Source organism: Mytilus californianus, unplaced genomic scaffold (assembly GCF_021869535.1).
Source record: "Mytilus californianus isolate M0D057914Y unplaced genomic scaffold, xbMytCali1.0.p SCAF_9, whole genome shotgun sequence".
Taxonomy (NCBI): Eukaryota; Metazoa; Mollusca; class Bivalvia; order Mytilida; family Mytilidae; genus Mytilus; species Mytilus californianus.
This window is the reverse complement of record NW_026262745.1, coordinates 2,055,001-2,076,883: the sequence shown is the minus strand read 5'-3', so window position 1 is coordinate 2,076,883 and position 21,883 is coordinate 2,055,001. Positions and strand designations below refer to the sequence as shown.

The 21,883-nt window shown below is 32.0% G+C and overlaps 1 protein-coding gene across 1 annotated transcript in view; it reads left to right on the top strand.

The window, feature by feature from the left end:
* The window catches only part of LOC127716146 (uncharacterized), a 47,843-nt gene that overhangs the window by 16,848 nt on the left and 9,112 nt on the right, over positions 1-21,883 (top strand). The window lies entirely within an intron of this gene.

The window sequence follows — 21,883 nt, the reverse complement described above, 5'->3', positions numbered from 1 at the left end:
TTGGAGTACACCTGTGATTTCTAAAATCTAAACTAAACCAGTTCCACCCATACTTTTCAATTATGAGAGGGCAACAGCGACCATTCCCTATTGGATTTAAAATGCAAATCACCTAATTTCTCATGCTCATTGTCCAAATTAAAATGTAGCTTTGTTAATGTTAGAAATGGTGACATTGGCATCGTAATCAATTATGTAAATCAGCGCAATTCATTTCAGGTAGGTGATGATAATGGTAGCATTTTCTAAAACTCCTCTGCTCATAACGTAAATTTGGAAATGTACATGTATGATGAATCGTTTCAAAGCTGAGACATTTTCCAATATGTGACTTTATTGACCCTTTTAACAATTTAGAGCATTATTAGCCAATGACACTATTTATCGAATCCCACTATCCAACGATTGAAAAAAAGATCCGCAGGAAGCTGAATGGTGAAGTTAAAGACTATACCAGATCGAGACCTAGACGAACTTTTACAGGATATTTATCTATGTCAAAGCTTTTTTCATGTATTCAAATGTGCTTTCAAAAACTAAGATGTTGTATACGCAAACGGGTGTCTAACCCTATGAAGACGCGTGTGGTTGTGACTGCTATATCCCCTCGTTACGACAAATATGCTGTTCTGCCAGGAGATAAAACTTCAAACATCATTGTTATTATATACAAAATAACTTTTAGCATATTTCTTCCTTTACTGCTACATGAATGAATTTCAATTTAGTATGGCAAGCTTCAATCATACACCACTTGATAAATATTTCATTAGTCAAAAGATATATTCTTTTTAAACAATTAAGATTTTTCTAAATATCAAAATGAAATTTATCCACTTGAATTCATTCTTACTAAATCAAACATTTATAGACACCGTGTCCTTTATAGAACCTTGTGATATTAGTATTGCACATGAGGATTTGTTGTCGAAATGCGCATCTGATGCAGTAAAATTTGTATCGTTTATGTTACGATGATTATAACATCCACAGCAAAATTAACTAAAATGTCTTTTGAGTTTTTTTTCTGTATAGTTTATATTGGGCATTGATCATCATGTCTTACTTAACAGTGTATGACGTTGCTCTATGAAATCTAAACAGCAACTAATGAGCAGTGTTTTTATTTGAGGTTTGCCTTAAGCTACTTTGAGTATTCTTAAATACGGTTTACTTTGTTATAGAGATGTACGACTGAAATAGACACAAACTGTACTGTCTACATCAGGAATTGGCAAGTTATGTTATTTGTGCAGGCTATCGTTTATGTGACATTATTAAAATTTACCCATTTTGTCATGTTCCAGACTGTTCCTTCTAATATTACTTTGGAATTACCTATAGATGTATAAAGCGATATAGCTGGTCATACCCTATCTACAGTTAATACTATTTCAAATGTTTAGAATCTTTGGTGTGTTGGATTTCGACTTTTTGACCTCACTTTGCTTTAGTATTCTCTTTATGAAGAAATAATGGACTTTGGAGATATTAGTTTAGACGTCTAAATGCTTTCTAAGTTGATCAAATACGATAATTCTAGAGTGTAACCTATTATATATTGATAATACCACATTAGTTCTTTTATCACAATGGAATGGTCTATGTCGATCATAAAGGTTTATTATTGGTTATGATTTGATGTAATTGCACATCCCTGAACCTTTTCAGGAGGAAACCATTTATTTCATCACAAGTGCGTGTATTGTCTGTCGCATTGAATGCAATGTAACTAAAAGTCTTTTAAAGATGGCTTAATTTAGCAATTACAGGATCAGATATAGTTTAGATTGTCTGTGTCACTTCCGTCCTAGCACGTAGAAAAATTAACTTATTGACTATGAGATTAAAACCTTATTTTGGTCATAATCAAAAACAAATTATGTCTAAATGTTTTTTGTCGAAAGGGATAAAGAAAAATCGACATTATTGCAAACATACACATTGAATGGTATCAAAGATAGAAAAAAAAGCACAGGACTAAATAAAAACAATATAAACAAATATTTCAAAAAGGGCAATGAAGTAAAATCAAAGTACTTAACTCAGTGATATGTATGTAATAAAGTATGTAATTACTCATAATTAACAATAATAAAGTAAATGTTATCTTTAAGACACCTTGTTCTTAAAGATATTAATATATCAGGGTACATTGTTCGTGAAAGCTGTAACAATAAGGTAATTGTAACAGCTTTAGACTAATAAATTAAAAAATATGTATTCCTGTAAAAAAAAAGAAAAATAAACTCGGTGATATGAAATCATACCGTCCTTCACCCTAATGGCTAATTTTTGTAAATTTTAGAAATGCGTTTGCGCTTAAAAGGGCATTAGCTGTCAAAATCATGTTCAGTGATTTGACTTAAATTGTCAAATTTGATTTATAACATACTAAAACGTACATTCAAAATACAAAATGTCTAAACATAAACATAAAACAATGCTGGACTCGATAATATATATCAGCATTTCTTGGCTAATCGTAGCTAATGGCCCTTCAAGCATAATCGGAGTCCCTAAATATATTTTATAAATATCGATCGATTGAGCTTTAAATTGATTATCAATGAACCTAACACGGGTATACTTTGGATGCGCCAATTAAATTGTCTGCTACATTAAAATGTTGTTTTTTTTCATATTTACATTATTTTATATTTTTCTATTTCTATTGTTTTTTTCTATTTATTTGTTTGTGACTAAGACACATAAAGATTAGTGTTTAATCGTTGTTTCCATTTGAAACGAGTATATTCACACATAGTGTTATAATGAACCGTAGTTCATAGTCAACCTTTTATCAACTTCAAAACCTTAACCAAATTTACATCTTTCACTTCAATGATTTTCCTCCAAAATACCATAATAATGCAACACATTTTATAGTCGTCATATAAGCGTGCATCCCTTGCATGGTTTATGATTGATCTCCGACTCAAAAGAATTTTTGTTTCACAGCAATATTTACCGCTTTTTACAATTCACAGTTACTATGTTAGTTATTGTTGGTGTATGGGGCTATTTAATATGTGCTATTAAATTCATATGTATTCTTAACCTGATGTTTGGAAGTAAATGTCCGAATGCATTAACTGTAGAATGTAACCGTGGTAGTCATATTCTTTTGAATTCGGGTTACTGACAACTACAACACTTTTTTTTTGTTGGCGTCTTTGTTATATTTATTTGTGTGTTTGTTTGAATTTTTTAGTCAGTTTTTAAGTATGTTTACACAGTTTTGGCTGCTGGATCACAATTATTGTCTCATTACCCTATTATGTATATTTTGGTTGCTCACCCAACTTTTTCAATATAATGGAACTAGACAAGTGGGATGTTAAGCTAGTATAAAACCCAGTTTAACTCACCATTGTCTTCGGAGAATGCATGTACCAAGTCAGGAAAATTACAGTTGTTTTTCACTCATTCCGATACCGTTTAAGAATTTTTGAATTTACCTCAGAGTTTGGTATTTTTGTTATACTTTTGTACCATCTAGACCATATAATTTTTGTTTTCTATATAAAGTGAGACTATTAACCATAATTCTTAAAGGAGAAAATGGATGGTTCGTTTTCCCAAGTTATCATTTGTATGAGGTAATAAGTATATTTTTATTGATAAATGCTTCTAAACCTGTCGTTTTAATATTAGTATGTGAACAAACTAAACATTAACATGTTCTCTACTGGCATTTGAAAACAGATTGGAAGCCATTTCAGTTGATAATTTATAGTGTGTCTTTCTATGTTGTGATGTTACACTATTGTCTCAGAAAAAGGGTGAAGGTTTGGTACCATTAAAACGTTTAAACCCGCTGCAATTGTTTGCACCTGTCCTAAGTCAGGAATCTGATGTTCAGTAGTTGTCGTTTGTTGATGTGGTTCATTAGTCTCTGATGCATGATTTTTTATTGTTAATTGTTTTTTTTTTGCCCTTAACTAGCAGTCAGTAACTGCGAGTACTCTCAAATCGTACTTTCTTGTTTTTTTTACCTGTTGATACGAATTGTAATGCTTTTTTTGTTATTTAATGTTATTCAGGGTTATATCTGGTCTATATACCAGCTTTGATAAGTGTTTGGTATTAATATAAATTTTTCACTTCGTACTATGAACATCAAAATTATTTATTTTGTAAAAATATTTCCTTTCTCTATTTGAACTGTACACGTATACCTAACAACAAAATTATTTTCCTTTACCTGTGTTTAAAGTAATTGCAAATGGCTGATATTTTTGTTCGAGCATATTGTTTTTCTTAAATTGTTTAACATTTCATAGCGGTATAACATGTTACTTTTATTATTCTTCCCTTAATTTATTTATTTTGTATTTACATTGTTTCATAGGTCAAATTCATTTGTTCAGTGTATGTTCACTGGTGTTAATATGTACTTTGATTGAGTTAAGCCATTTCAGTTGATATTTTATAGTGTGTCTTTCTATGTTGTGATGTTACACTATTGTTTCAGAAAAAGGGTGACGGTTTGGTACCATTAAAACGTTTAAACGCGCTGCAATTGTTTGCACCTGTCCTAAGTCAGGAATCTGATGTTCAGTAGTTGTCGTTTGTTGATGTGGTTCATAAGTGTTTCTCGTTTCTCATCTATTTATCATTAGAGGTTTAGCTAGCTATAAAACCAGGTACAATCCACCATTTTCTACATAAGAAAATGCCTGTACCAAGTCAGGAACATGACAGTTGTTATCCATTCGTTTGATGTGTTTGTTTTTTGGATTTTGCCATTTGATTGGGGACTTTCCATATTGAATTTTCCTCGGAGTTCAGTATTTTTGTGATTTTACTTTTTCACAAACAATTTAACATAAATACATTGTACAAGACGATTTACCGGTAAAGATGCAATCGCAAAATCAAGACTGCAAAGATATAGAAACACATAATGGCTTCCAAACATTATATGTTTGTCTTATTTTATCTTTATGGATATCATGTAATTAGACAATAGAGAAAAAAACACTGAACATCAATGTCCTACAATTTTGGAATATCAAATACTTAACAATTAATGCCTCCTTATCACATATTAGTTTGGTTGTAGTATAGAATACGATAAGTGCTTATTTCTCATTACTAAATTTGCATAGTTATTATTGTAGAATTTTTTTGGCCTATAATTTACAATCATACTATTTCCTATTGATAACAAAACATTTTAAAACTATTTCTTTGTAATAACTTTAGGTATAAATGTATAATTAAGTATATGTTATTTTTTGTTAAGTGTTAAGCATGCACAATATGCACGTTTATTAAGTTGTTGTTATGTTACAATGGGAATGCATGGGTTATAATGAAATAATTAATCCGCCTTACTTTCACCTGCTTTGTCATTTGAAGTGAACACTTCATGGAATTGATGACCAAAATGGTATATTATTTACAATTGAATGATAGAATTACTAAGTAATTAATCGGAAATATTTACTGTAGAGTGCGAGAAAAGGCTTATAATACACAAACCATATCGATGTACAGTATGTCTAGACAAGGGACATTACCTTGCAACACTAATTACAAGTTCTAGATAGAGACAATGTCAGATTCATACATCTTATTTTAAGAATATACCGTTCAAGAAGTTATGATTATGGTGTAAAGTATAGAGACCAATGAAACTAATGGAAATAAGGATTTTACAGTACAGAGTAATTACTCATTTGAGCTTACTATTGACATATTTTGATAAATTAAGTAAATCTCGTATAATGCATATGATCAGAGGTCATTCTTTGTTGGATTATTTAACGTTGGGAAAAGGACATTTAGAATTCAAAAGATAATAATCGTGGCAGATGAATAATGAAAGGTATACATATAAACAATAAAAGATGCAGAATTACACGAAACATTTCCAACTTAATCAGAGGTTAGCTTAAACATGCCCCATTCCTATCCTTCTCACATCAAAGAGACTAATAAAAAACGTAGATAAAAAAAAAAAAACCGGAGTGATAATTGTTCCAGGTACTTACAAATGTAGGTGTGTCCTGACCGACGATTGTACTCAATTAAAGCAATCGTAGTAATGTCAACGTATGTATGTTCCGCCTAACAGAAGTTCCACTGGAAACTTTGTTATAAACAATGCCATAATATTTGTTTCTGGTGGAACAAATATTCTATAACCTTTATGTCGTAAGGAACAAATACTGTTAATATTTGTTCCATTGGAAATAATATATATACAGGGTATATATAACTTCTTTTTCGTGACATGTAGAAATCTGGTAAATGCTTCATGTCTAAATGGAAATATACATTACCATTACTCAACTTAGTTAACTGAGAATTTCGTGGTATATAATACATGTATATATTATATATTGAGACACTTTTTGAATATAATATAATACATAAAATGTGAATATATTTGATGTATAGGCAATGCTTATCAAATTAAACTTGAGCCAAACTTTCAAAGATATTTTGGCTGCGAAATATTTAGAAAAAGTTTTTATTGCGTTTACCGTGATTGAATCTTCTCTCTGTAGACATGAATTCTGGGTCATAATAGATGACGACTTGTTTGTCTTCTGTCGATATCTTTGAAAGTCATTTAAATATCGAACAGCAAACCAATAAGTCATTAACATATCGAACAGCAAACCAATTTGTTTTAATTCATTAAATTGAATATGCGTCAGCTTGTCATTTTAATCACCCTGAACTGACAATATAATTGAAATATGTTTGCTTCGATGCCCTGTAAAATGATCATATATCTAATTGTCTTCGAAAAACGTGCCGATCTTCTAACCTAATAACTTCCGTTAATTGCCGACTTAAGTGATTATCAATACTTTTTTTACAAGTTTGATAGAAGTTTAATGTTCTGTGTTCATTGTATTGGTAGAACGGAGTATAATAACATGGTTTTCTTTTAAAATATTAATTCCATTTAACAGAGGCAAATATAAAAAGCATGTAATGGGAAAATAATCTAATTCATTTTTTTGGGATATCCATGTATATATAACTTGATAATAAGCATTGTGTATCAGTTTTATACCATTTATTTGAGGCAAACTTAAGTCAGAGAACCTCTGAACCCGAGCAAACCATTTTTTTTTTAGTTTAATTTTCCCATCAAATGTCTTATAATAATTTTAGTCATTTGAATACAAGAAGTGTATTTTTGCAATTAAGAATGAATCCCCATTTCAATAAAAAAAAAAGTTTAATTTGGTTATGTTGAAAAAGTACATTTTGAATGCTCTATTCTGGAAAATATTAGATTATAAATTGAATTAAAATTCTTTCTACAACTTTTAATCTTCCGTGTCGTATAATCATGCTAATTTGTTTTTAAAATCGATCAACAATTCTAAGAGGAGTTTTAACCTATAAAATGCCCCCAAAACAACCTTTTTAGATTAATTTTTGAAGACAATAAAGATCTAAAGTGTAAAAGGTGAAACATGTAATAGGGAACATTATTTGGTTAAGATATGAAATTGCAATTTAGACGACATTGTTGTGCAAATTACAGGACCCGCTATCATAGATTCACATTTAGCTCATTTCATCTACTTAAAAAGTGCTTATCATTCTAAAGACATGCAGTTAATGCAATTGTCAGCAATAGTGCTATATTAATGTTCATTTTTTTGTCCACACCATACCTAAATATGAAATGAAATTATTCAAATTACTCTTCCAATCTTTCTATGAGTAATTTCCATCACTTTGATTTGGTTATTTGATTTTACTTTATAAACTTAAGCCACCAACCACCGGGCTCATTTGTCACAAGGCATGTTTTGAAATATAATTGTGATCATAATTTGATCACATTATAAAAAGATTTGGGTTAAAATTTCATGCTATAAGATCGTAATAATGTAAAATATGAGACGGAAAAGCACCATATGGCATTATCAAATGTCGCTAAAAGTCTTTGAAAAAGAGAGGAGAAAGATACCAAAGGGACATTCGTAAGTCGAAAATAAAGTGACAACGCCATGACTAAAATGGAAAAGATCAACAGACAAACAGAAGTACAGAAAACACAACATAAAAAACTAAAGACTGAGCAACACAAACCCCACCAAAAACTAGGGGTGATCTCAGGTGCTCCGGAAGGGTAAACAGATCCTGCTCCACATGTGGCACCCGTCGTGTTGTTCATGTTAGTACAAACCCGGTAATAAGTATAATTCGGTAGGTCACATTCGGGGAAAAGGGGACTGGATTGTAGTTATGACAATTGGAACATATCCGCTATCATCTGTGAAACGGATATTCCATAACGGTCAACCAACTCGTGATGGCGTCCTTAAAATATACGAAGGGATGATTTCAACTTCACCACTTGGAACTCTTGGTTTAATAGCTTCCTTGTAAGCATCAACCCTCTATCAAGGAAATCATGATAGGAAATACAAGCCCTGGAATATCATATAAACTGGGAGATATATACTCCGTATGCAGGCGCTGCTGGAATGTTGCTACATAGAAATGGACTCTTTTGTTGTAAAGTTTTGTTTCCAACAAGGATTGTTTGGTTATAAAAATAGAAAAAGAAAATAACAAGGTTTTTGATTTGATAAGGACTTGCGAAATGTTATCAAATTAGAAATGAGACTGAGAAATAAAATAAAGATCACTGGTTGAAGGCTGGGTACTCTCAATGCTAATTGAACTCCTTTACTTCTTAAATCATCACTTGTCTAGACTTAGTTCAATTTGTTGCTTGACATATTGCGTGGTAACTTGTCTATGAAGGCGACAGTAGTTTTCGATGTTCACATCTCGCAAATCGATAAGAGACAAATCAAGGTAACAAACAAAACCCAAGCTAATCGCATGGATTCCAAAGGAGCGAGACCGGGTGCGTCGACAGTGTTAACGTCTTCTTGTATGCATGTATCATCTGTCATGCTAATTAACACTAAGTTGAAATGTGACAAAGGTAAAATTACAAATCAGACGACTTACCTTGTACATGTATATAGATCTAAGATTGCAAAAACATGTCTCGCTAGTGACTTGAGACACCAAAACATTGTATCGGTCAACCAATTGGTGATGCTAACCGAAAAACCTATGGGGTGTTGTCGTTTTCAGGCGTTCTTGTTCATAACACCACCGATTTCATGTTAGCTGTTATATTTGTTAAGCGTTGTTTGATAACAGACGTATTAGTGTTTTCCCCATATCGCTTTTAATTCATACTTATAACATTAAGCAACCTAATTTGAACATTAAAGCAAGCAATGTGTAATGCTGTCACATGTATTATATACTTTTGTCAATTACTTTCAAAGCAGAGACAATGTAAATGTTAACCTTTCGAAGGGATATGTTTCTATTGTAACGTTGGAAGAGTTGGTAATTGGTTCATTTGGGAGTTGTAATGAAAATATCTGTGAACAACGAATTCAAATGTTTAACGAAGTACACTTTTCCTTTAGACTTTTGTGAAACCATAAAATCAGATATTCACAAAAATACATTTTTCCCTTTATCAACGAAAATTGGTACCCACGAAAAAAATGAATCCACAGTATTAACAAAATCTGCTGTATATAATAAAATGGATCAATAAAAGTATCTTACAGTTGATTGTAACCTGAATCAAACAGGACTATTTCAATTTTCCAATTGTGAATTAGTAACAGATCTCACTTACGAATCTTTGCTGATACAGTATATCAAGGTATGGTTCAACTCTTAAACTACTGTCAAGCACGGAAGAATGACTGGTAATATGTTAATTAGTTATAAGGTGCCTTTACGTATAAATTGATAACTCGTAAATAGTTGTCTCAATTTTGTAAATAATTGTGTACTATTGTTTGTCTGTTTGTCTTTTTCTTTTTTATATTAATCGATATTTAACGGGTCTTTTTGTGTAGTTTAGGTAGACAATCCACAGTAGGGCTTTCAAATGTTCAAAAGAGACCTGAACCTGAACTTACGCATACAACTTTCACATTTTTGGCTGCTTTGTTGACCGGTACGAACACAAAGCGCTTTGCGAGTATTTGCTGTGCATTTCTGATTGTAGAAATGGACGTTTTTTAACTCTTCATCTTTCAAAGTTTGTTTTGGAATGTTATATGCGAATACCTCCAAAATTCATACCTGCACTTGAATACGAAATAAATATCCACAAAAATACAATTTTTCCTCAATCCACGAAAATTCGCACCGACGAAAATAGATGAATCCGCAGTATGTCAGATTTCTCTATTTGACACCAATTTTTACAATAGGATGAAAGAACATCCACAATGAACTGACGACACTCTTTCCAATTTGTTTCGATTTTTTTTTTCGATGATATTAATGCGCGGTACCGTTATGTTCCTGGTGTCGACACGGATTTTACTTGGAAATCGCAAAGTATAAGATGGATACCATATCGCGTCCGATGGTCTGGCACGAGCGATTATGATTGTAATCCAACATTAGTACATTTGTGATGGGAGAGGTTATTGTGATGGGAATACTAGTACTCTATTCGGTGTAATATTAAGTAGTTACAAATCAAACGTATATTTCCTGAGTATTTTTACGCCTTTGATGCTATAACAACATGTTGAGTAACAATTTTACCATAATTAAATGAAACATTTACAGGCATCAATAACATTATGATAGCAGTTCGTAAGACTTTTGAATTGATTCCCTAAAGTACAAAATGAAGTTTCATATGTGATTAATTTCCTTATTCAATGCCTCTGGTCAATTTATCACTAACATAAGAATAGATTCGATAGTCTTCGGTATGAAGCCAGATATGACTAGAAAATAGGTCAAATATATGAGAAGGAGCATGTAATATGTCGGTATCACTTCCTTAATAACATTGGTAATTAATCTGTTGACTTTGAAATTACAATGTCTTCGTTAAACAAGAATCAATTTACTGAAGACTTAAAGGTTTATAATCAATCTGTTCTAGTTTTATGTTATTCAACTTTCTTCATAAATTCATACATACAAAGACTGTATATATTTGTGTTTACTTGCAGTACAAATGTGTATAAATAAAATTGTACTTTCAAAAAATATTTTTCTGTTTGATTGGTGTAGGTTGTGTACATATTTTTCACATGTAATAATAATATCACACCTTTCCTTATTCGTTTAAAGACTGATTAAAATACTGTAATAAGTTTGTAGCCTGATGTTGACATATACCCCGTTACACATACCTATTATTACGAAGGCAGAAATGTGTTTTTGTAAAACTAAATATGTTTTCATTTATGCCAAATAATCTCGGAAACTGACATCACATTAACGTTAGATTTGTTTGCTATGTCTGATGACGCATTATTCAACTGACAGTCGAATTTACTATTGGACTCAGCTGTGTTCCTATTCTCTAACTTGTGCCTTTATTCGAATAAAATAGACTTTGAATTCATCAATTTCACATTTCGACCTACTTAACCAAGAATTGTCTTACAATAATGCGGAAAGTAAACCAAACAATGCGGATAGTACACCAAACAAAAATATGAACAGTGATAAGTGTTTCTTCTTTTTTTTTATTTAAATACTTCATTTCACAGGAAAAACTGAAGTAAAACTTTTTCCTTTTAATTTTTTTTTTCACTCTGGACTCCAATTTTTCTTTGTGCGTCGTATATTTCCTAAATTGTTCGATATTCCCATATCTATGGAGACGTTTTAGCTTTTACTGAACGAAATTAATGGATAACTTCTGAATTACTACCTCATGAATTTCCCAAATTACTAAAAATTCTATACTAAACACATTCTTAGATATACGAATTTGGTTTGGAAATGTTGATGTATTTGTAGAAATATTTTACAACCAGCATCCTAATATCACATACAAATCTTTATTGTGATTTTGTCATTAGAACTATAAATAACGAAAAGGTATATATAATCTTAAAGGTAACTTGAATAAACGTATTCTCAAAGGTTTAACATGTTAAACAAATATTAGGAGTAAGACTGGAATATTTTCCTTTTTGATACCAACATTGATTTTATTTTCAATATAAATCTTGCTCTCATTCTTATGCGAATAATACTTTTCCCGAACTGTTGATTATTTCTTTGTAATAAACGTGTGATTCGTTTGATCTCAGTTCTTCGTTGGACAAAATTCTATTATAAAGTAAAATTTTCTTGATTTCCTGTGAATTTCCTATTGTGGTGTGACGAAAAGCGACCATGCCTGATGACATCACATAGCAAGAACACATATTTTTGCAGACCATTTAAAAATTGAGATACAGTTTGTCTACATGAAATCTTAAATTATTCGAGAACTATAATATTCCATCACCGAAGCTAGTGCAATACGATATTTCTCCACTCTCGACAATTAAATTTCAAATATTCATAAAGCTTTACAAGCCTTATGGTTTAGATGTGAACATGTAACCGTTTCGAAGGGGGTAATATTGTATCGTATAGCCATATATCGCTATCTAGTTCATAACACTTGTACATGTGGTCATCCAGCATGTCGATATATATATTTTATCATTGCACATGGTCTTGCATGACTTTCTAAGACTGCGTGTGACAATTTTACACTAAATTTGTTGTAGGTATACTGATTAATATTTATTTTCCTGTAAATTGTCATGTTTCTCCATTTGTCCATTTGTCTTTCTCTTTTCTCACTTTTATATTGAAACTGACATAGGCCTGGCATCTATGGTGAGTTTTTGCATTGGATAAAAAGAATTTTATACATGTACCTGTATTAAAAAGGCCTCCAACAAAACATTCTTATTTCAATAAATATATCCATCCCTTTTTAAGATATCGAACATGTCAGACGAATTGTAAATTGTCTAATGTATTTGTAATAAAAGAGAGGTGAAAGATACCAAATGGACATTCAAACTTATTAATAGATAAAAAAAGATGACAATGTCATGGCAAAAAAACGAAAAACGAATAAAAGACAAACAACAGTATAAAAAACACAGCAAAGAAAACCAAAGACTAAACAAAACGAAAAAACCGGGGGTGATTTCGGGTAGTCCGGAATCTTGCTCCACATGTTGCACCCGTCGTGTCGGTCATGTAAGAACAAACCTGGTGATAAGTCTTATTCGGTAGTTCAAGTTCGAAGAAAAGAGGATGTGATTGTGGTTATGTAATATGTAATAATTAATAATTATTTAATAAGGAAAACATATACGCAAAAGAATACCGGGCAGTAAACGGTTACAATTCTGGAACACTTACCCTTCCAGTGAATCTGATGTGGCACCTATTGATCACTAGTCTTTTATATTTCTTTGTCGTGTCTATGCTGTGATATCTTTATCTGCCGCTCTATGTAACGTCCTAATTTCCTTTTATGTGTTTAAATCGATATCTTCTTAGCGTTAGATATTACCTGTTACGCCAAAGTACTTATACAGCCTACTGGTATTATAAGCTTTCATAGTATTGGTCCAAAGAACGAACAGTTGCATTTCCAGTGATATATAAATGACATTCGATCATCAGCAATCAATGAAAAGTACACTATCATTTATAAGTCACCGATTTTTTATGTTTTATTCATGGTTAGTACAAACTGATAATTTAATTGTTTTATTGTACACAGTAAAATCTTTTCCTCAAATATCGCTTTCTCAATAGATACGATTATTAATATTTCTATTATCATAAACATAAAGGAGGGTAGTCCTTAAAGGCCCAATTTTGGCCATGATTTTGATAAAGAAAAGGGATACAAAATGCATTTTGGTAATTGTTTTTTTTAGTTCAAATCCTTGGATTTTGGTCTTAAGTTGAGAGTTATCTCATTGACAATCATTCTACAGCCACATCTGTATAATGACTTCATAAAATTATACGAAAATGGATTCATCTATAGTGTCTATAGCTAATCTGAAATACTGTCCTTTCTAGATCTACATTGAACAATTTAGTATGACGGCGATAACTACACAGCTGACTATCATTAGTACGTTCTTGTTCAAGATCTCTTATACTCTTTTGGTCAATCGATTGTTGCTGTCAGTTGGTAAAGTTTGTTCGTGTTCTCAGCTCATACATATCATTCATTGGTTCTGCGTGCACTTGCCTTGTTGATTTTGGTTAAGTTCTTTTATAAATTTTCCTAGACATTTGGAATTTATAATTTCGTGACATAGTCTTCTTCATTATAAACAGTCTAACATTATTAGTTTTTATTAGAAACCACTTGCATAAAATCACCCATTTTCATCAGTTTAATTGTTTGCATTGTAAGATTGATTTATTTTGGGAATTTAACAGCTTTCGACATCGCGTGTGTATTGATACTGAAATACCTTTTAATTGATTAATAATCCGGCTTATTACAGATACAAACTATTATAAGATACATTTGTACTCCTTAAGTGGAACGACAAATTAGTGTTCCAGGACGTACCATAGCTTAAAACCTAATTAGCTACTATAAAGATAAGGATATTAAATCTATTTTTGGAGAATATTGTATAAGGTATTGATATAGGCAAATATTAGTAAAACTATATTTCTAATGAAAGATTACAAAATCCTTCTTATGCATGATGAGATACATTCAATATTTTAAAATGATTTCGAAATTTTATAACAGCAAATCTAAATATAACAATTCCGTATTTTCATACCAATACCACAGTATTGGTTACTGGGCTGGTGATACCCTCGGGGACTAACAGTCCATCATCAGAGAAATTGACACAGTGGTAATAACAACATTAACGGTATCAATGTTACTGCTTCTGATGCAAGTAGTTTCAAAACGTAAGAGGTGTATGTTGCTATCACGAGTTGGTTGATTGTTATGGAATATCTTTTTCACAGATGACGACGGAAATGTTCCAATGGTCGATTTTCCTCGAATTAGACCTACTAAATTAGACTTATCACAGGGTTTGTACTTCCATGAGCAACACCACGGGTGCCACATTTGGAGCAGGATCTGTTACCCTTCCGGGGCACCTGAGATGACCCTCAGTTTTTGGTGGGGTTCGTGTTGCTCAGTCTATAGTTTTCTATGTTGTGCTTTATTAACTGTTGTTTGTCTGTTGGTCTTTTCCTTTTTTATTCGGTCGTAGTTTTGAACCCCGACTGGGTAAAACCAAAGACTTTAAAATTGGTATTTGTTGCTTCCCCGCTAAGCACGCGGCATTAAGCAGTAAGGGCAAAAATTGGTCGGATCGGAGTCAGAATAATGTGTCTAGGTGAGGTGACATGTCTTCCTGCGGATTGTTACCTTGTGAACTAGCACGTTAAAAATCCGGCTCGGCGTGTCGGTGTAGTACAAAGCAGTGTTTATATTCATATAAATTAACATGTTCTCGTCCTGAATATGCATATTAATTTGCCGCTGGATGTTGAGTATCCATCCATCATCATAATCATCATCATCTTTTTTAGTCATGGCGTTGGCAGATTATTTTCGACTTATGAGTTTGAATGTCCCTTTGGTATCTTTTGCCTTTTGTTTGCTATAGCTACTCATAACTTGTGGAATGTATCATTCTTTAGTTATACCTGTACCTTGATTTTCCTTAATCTATCCACACGAAAAAAGAACTGTTTAACAACTACCGCTGGAATTTGAAGTAACAGTGATTAGGTTTCCTATTCCGTACCAGTTGGATTGCACCAGAGGCACATTTAGACAACTAATGTCTCTTCAGTGATGCTCGAGGCCAAAATATTATAATGCCAAAAACCTAATATAAACATTCAAGAGCTGATTAACCAAATAAAACAAAAAATAGAACCAAACGAGGACAAGGAATCAGAGCAATGTATGAGGGAGATACCATCCTTAATTGTTCCTTAATTAAAAATGATTACGACAAAACCAAATTTAGATAGAACAATATCCGTATGTTCATGGCAGTACCGACGTATGGACATGAATACCACTTTAGGGGCGATAATGAAATAACACTGAAAGCATTTGTATTTAACAAATCAGAAGATAAACGGATTTTTACGCTATTTACAGGACGTATAAAAACGTTTGAAATAATCATTCTAGATTTGGAAAAGGCAAAGAAATGAATGAATAACTGAATTTAAAATACACATTTTAAAAAGTTTTTTAAATCAATTAAGGGGTGAATTACAAATTTCAGGGTATGAATACAATAGTATCACAGCAGACTGGTTTCTATATTAGGGTGCTGCTTATTATAAGAAAGCTATTAAAACAAGGCTTCTATGTCGAAGGCATCCTTTGACAAGTGTACGGATATGTATCGATTGTCGTAACAATAATCGCGTCCTATTATTTCGTATGTAACATCACCGAATAAGACTTACATGAGCAATACCTTTGGTGTCTTATGGCTTGTTCTATTAATGTATTGTTGTTGACACGACTGGTGGGTTCTTGAGTATGTTTACGGAGACTGTGGAATATAATTTACGGTGAAGGAATTAAGATATTGAATTTTTATTTGAATCTATTGCTTGATTACTATCAATTGTTATTCATGCTCATTAACATAGATGTGATGAAGTGGGACTTTTTCATAATCTTTCCTTGACCTTAATAAATGATTAAAAGGGAAGATACAAAGGGACCTATCAAAATCCATAAGCCGACGAAAAACAGACAGCAACATGGTAAGGAGAAAAAAGCGAGTTGATAAACTACAGTTTGCAGGACACTTCACAGAAAGTTTATGGTTGAGCAACACGAATTACTTTAGATTCGTTTATTTTCTTGGGTATCAATTTTCGTGGATTGAGGAAAACTAGCAATTTCGTGGATATTTGATTTCGTGGTTTTACAAATCTCTGCATGTAAAGGTTATAGAAAATTTGTTATTCGTTGGACATTTGAATTCGTGGTTCATCTGTTCCCACGAACCCACGAAAATTGGTACCCAACGAATAATAATGAATCCACACTAAACCATAAACATGGGGTGAACTCAAATGCTACAATAGGGTCAGCATAATTATCATGTCCTGCCACACCTGTTTCACTAGAGGAGCATGAACGATGCTGATATATCCTAGATTGTACTTGGCTGTCTCAAACCGTGCATTGTCGAACCTAAGTTATAATATGACTTAAAGTATTGCATGAGTCAAATAAAGACAAAGCTTTGGTCTAATAAAAAGCTAGTGCACCTCAGGTACAAGTACTGTTATTATGACTCGAACAGTATAAGGAAGACAGGATGTTTATGCAATGTAATAATGTTGTGGTACAACACATATTTGAATGAATTGAATTCACAGCCTGTTTTAAAAGCAGTTCATATAATAATTGGTATGTATTAGAAGCAACAGTTGCTTATCGATCTTTAAGTCTCATTAATTCATTAGGAAAATACAATTCAAGGGTAAAAAATAAATAAAAAGCATGAAATCCAAAAGGAGGTAGACCAAGTGTGTCGAAAGAATAAGCTTATATACATGCACTCGCCATGCAAAACTATACTTAGTCAGAATGTCACAATCTGGAATAGAACACAATCAATCAGTTTATCTACAGATCAGATTACCATTCCTGGGGGTATTATAAGACATAAGACCCCCAAAAACATGTCGCTAGTCAACAAATTCGTGATGGAGACCGTAAAACTTACGTATGTCGATTTCAGTAATTTTTCCTAATGACTCCTTTGGAGCAACTTTGTGTCAGGAGCAAATCACGTAATGAAGGCCGTTTAATGTGAACATACACGACCGGAACGTATTAAAAGAGATATCTTTATTGTTGTGTTGTTCGGCTGTCTCGTTGCTTGTAATTTTTTCGGTTGTGTTAATTCATTTTCTGTTGTATTCCCTATTGTATAGTTGAAATCGTATCTGTTGTCTGTCCTTCTCTTAATAATCATGAAACGTCTTTTACGAATGTTCGGATTTACGAGAGGAAAGATAGACATTTATTGTCTATATCAATTGGTTCTATTCTACAATTAAAACTAGAAGACGAATGTGGTCACCGGATAAGTTGATGTCGTGATAACTTTATTCGTTTTATTTGTAGATCACTGCTGTCGTATAAGTCTCTTAACATGTAACGAGAATTATGTCTTCATTGAAGGAGTGTTGATTGCGTAAATCTTTCTCGGCAAATGGCTATCAAACATAATTTGATTTTATGGGTAAATTTTTTTAAGTTGTGGATGACAATACAAAAGTTTCAACATTTATCGTCAATTACTACAATTGCTATATATATTAATTTGACATATTATGACTGGCGTATACGGTACGTAAATAGAATAAATGATTAAATCTATTGTAAGATTGAACGTATACATGTAACTGAGATGTCTATTCTGTAATAAATTGGAATATTCAATGTTACAGATATAGATTCAAGCAAATGATTTGTGTGACCTCTTTACAGTCAACTTAATAGAAACAAACAAGAAAAAAACACAATTGACAAAATAAAGCCCATTTAAATTTGGACTAATATGCATCAGCTGTAGACGTTTTCAGTGAGCTACTAAATTGTTTATAGCAACCGAGAATAAATCTTTATTTTTAATAACAAATTAACCCTTCCCTAAAAGGAACATAAAACAACGTAACCTTTGTATTGTTTTGTACATGTAAAAACTCATGCGGTTTTTAAAATCTTATGTGACGTAATAAGTTGTATCTTTAGACAATACTAACTGTCACACAAATTGTTAAGAAGCGGCCATTGTTAGACTTTCAATTTTATTACTTGATTGACGAATGTCTTCAACAAGTAGACAATGTGATAAAGTGAGATACATTTCATTACCATGATTTCCCTTTTCTTCCATCTACGGCTTTGTCCTCTAGGCAAGTTAAATGTTGTCAAATGCATAGATACGCCTCAGCGAAATTGTAACATGCGTCAGTTTTTAAGTTTTTATGAAGAATATATCATCCATTCTATAAACTGAATATTTTTGCTTGCACCTTTTTTCCTTGTTCTTATCTTCAATAATGTCTGTTGTTTCTACATCACTTTTCACTTTGTTGGTTCGATAATGTTATATCTCATCGATTCTCAACAGAAACTAGCTGGGTTTTTTTATATGAGTTATCTTTATTGCCAAAATCAGAATGTTTAAATATATAAAACATGTTGTATATTAGATTTTTTCAATTAAAACCTATTGCAGACTATTGTTTCGGTTCTTTTAAGAACAGGGTTCACGGCACATATTTGATAGCCTCTGTTCGGTTTAGATTAGGAATAATTCGGATTTTGATCATTTGTTTAGACATTTGTCTGTAATGGAATAAATGTCATCTTTGATAATAACCAGGCTATATATATTTTATGAAACAATTACCTTTAACCTGAAAAGATGATAGGTTCAAATATTGTATTCCCCTTAGACGACAGTGAAGCCGATAAAAGTATATGTAAACGATAACGTAAGAGCACCCCATCAACAATTTCAGTTAACAAAACAAATTTGTAAAAGTTCCAACCGGTGTTCATAGATGTAACATCGCAACCTCATCGGCTGAAAGTCCTAGTCTAGACAAATTGTGAGTCGAAAGATACCAACATGCAATTGCCAATAGACAAAAAATTAGACATGAGTTGACAGGAATACTGATAAGGAAAAAAGGATTACATTCAACCAGTTTATTAGGTACTAAAATGAGCTATGATCTTGATAAGGAATTAAGACATGGTATATGTAGGTTAGGACGCACTGAACAACCAACCAGTAACAGTCTTAAATCATTCGAATTTTGTATTACTAGTACTGCAAGATAAATTGGTTGCACCTAACATGGTTAAGAAGAACATAATTTGTTTTACGAAGCCGTAATCATTTAAAGGCGTATGAGCTATTTTTGGTGTATGTAATGTCATTTGATCAACTGTTTTTTTTTTACCAAGGAAGAAGCTCAATAACGATATATGTAATCTCATTGTCCACAGTCAGGTTTCTATAAAGGTGAAGATTGTCGTTAATACATCTGGCATTAAGAGAGGAGTTGTATAAAATGTAGTTAATGCTAAAAGATTTTCATTACTTATGATTGAGTAACCAGTATTTACATAAAAAAAAACCTCAGACATCAACATCCACAACTTCACACAAGGGAGAACTTGGACAGAGAAAACTTCGTGCTCAATTCTACCCAAACATGTCGAAAAAATATTGGGATAATGTTGTGATTTTAGTACAATCTGAGAAAAAATATTGGTGCAACCTCAAGAATAATATTAATATATATAAGAAGATGTGGCAAGAGTGCCAATGAGACAACTCTCCATCCAAGTCACAGTTTGTAAAAGTAAACCATTATAGGTCAAAGTACGGCCTTCAACACGGAGCCTTGGCTCACATCGAACAGCAAGATATAAAGGGAAAAACAATGGTCTAATCTATAATCTTTAGATGTAATATAGGAGAAATAATTATATATTAGCTTAGATGTAAAGGTTCAAGGGTGCTATTTACTTTTGAATTAGGCTAACTTTCATTCCTTTGAGAACAATTTCACTTTTAAATTGATATTCATAGATGATTTCCAAATAAGAGTCTCCATGTATTTTTGTTAATCAATATTCAGAGGTTTCTTTAAGTTAGGAAATATTCCTCTATATGTCAGTATATTACTTTATTTGTCTTTTTTATATTTCTATGTTAAAAGAATTTCACGATTATTCAGAATTTGGTCAATTCATTAAAAACGTTATAGGTTGCACTTTGTAAATACAGCTGTTTCTCAAACCACGCCTCTTTTGGGGAGATATTTAATATTCATAGGTATGTTAATTTGTTAACGTACTGGTTCCCATTGATGATCTCTGTGTTTCATCTCATAGAGACATCACTTGGGAATGTAACCAGTATTGAAAAACATGGTAGCGGCTAAATTTTAATTCTTAGGAGGTCCAAAAATGGAGGTAAGGGTAGTATAGAATTTTAGTATAAGTTTAAACTCTTAGAAGTTCAGGGCATATAAATGTTGAAAATATGCCGCACAGCCCTATATTTTGACCTTTGAATAAAATAGTAGTGCATATAAACTTTCCGTTCTGGGATATTATTTTTCACGAAACTTCATAGTAAAAGTGTCACAATTTTAGCCGCAAAGGGAGTTCCTATGGGAAATTGCATTGTCAGTATTTACAGAATTGCAACCTATAAGCATTTGATCAACTAAACCATAAACGATAATCCGGATTAAACTGTTTGTTGTCTACTGAAAATGGAAGATAACTATTATTTACAAATGATTATTAGCTGACGGCACTGATATTTTCATATTTGTTTACGATATTTCATCTTGTCAGAATCAGACAAATGATGGACACATCGTGGATAGTTATTTAATTGAATGACCTAGATCGATACTCAGACAAATCAAGTTATTTTAAAAAAATATTCCATACTGAAAGTCGTCATTTCAAATAAACTATAAACTAAAGTAAGTAGGATATGAACTGATTCACATTCATGCAGTAGTTGTTAACAAGTTCTTTTCTTCTTTGTTTTGTGCGGTTAGGTTGTTTATAATTAAGGAACGTGTAGAAGTAAAAAAAAATGATCATAGAAACAGTCATGAGTAGCACTCAACACATATCATATTTGTGGAAACTTGCGCATAAATTCCAAAAAGGCTACTAAAGATTCGTCATTGACACCAAATATCCTGAATGACAACACATACTTCACCTATTGTTTTTGGTGCATTCATATGTCAGAGTATTTGTCTGATACTGTTAAATCTTTGTTTAACTAAAAGATTGGGAGATTGCATTATGTAATCAGAAGGTATAAATGATATGATAACATTTTTGTTGATATGTTTTCCCTCACACACAGTATCACAGGTCTGCCATTAAATATGTTACAGTTGGCATGTGTATGTCATTGACTATTGATACACATATGATTTCCATGTATTTATTTTCATTAGTTAATTTATTGGA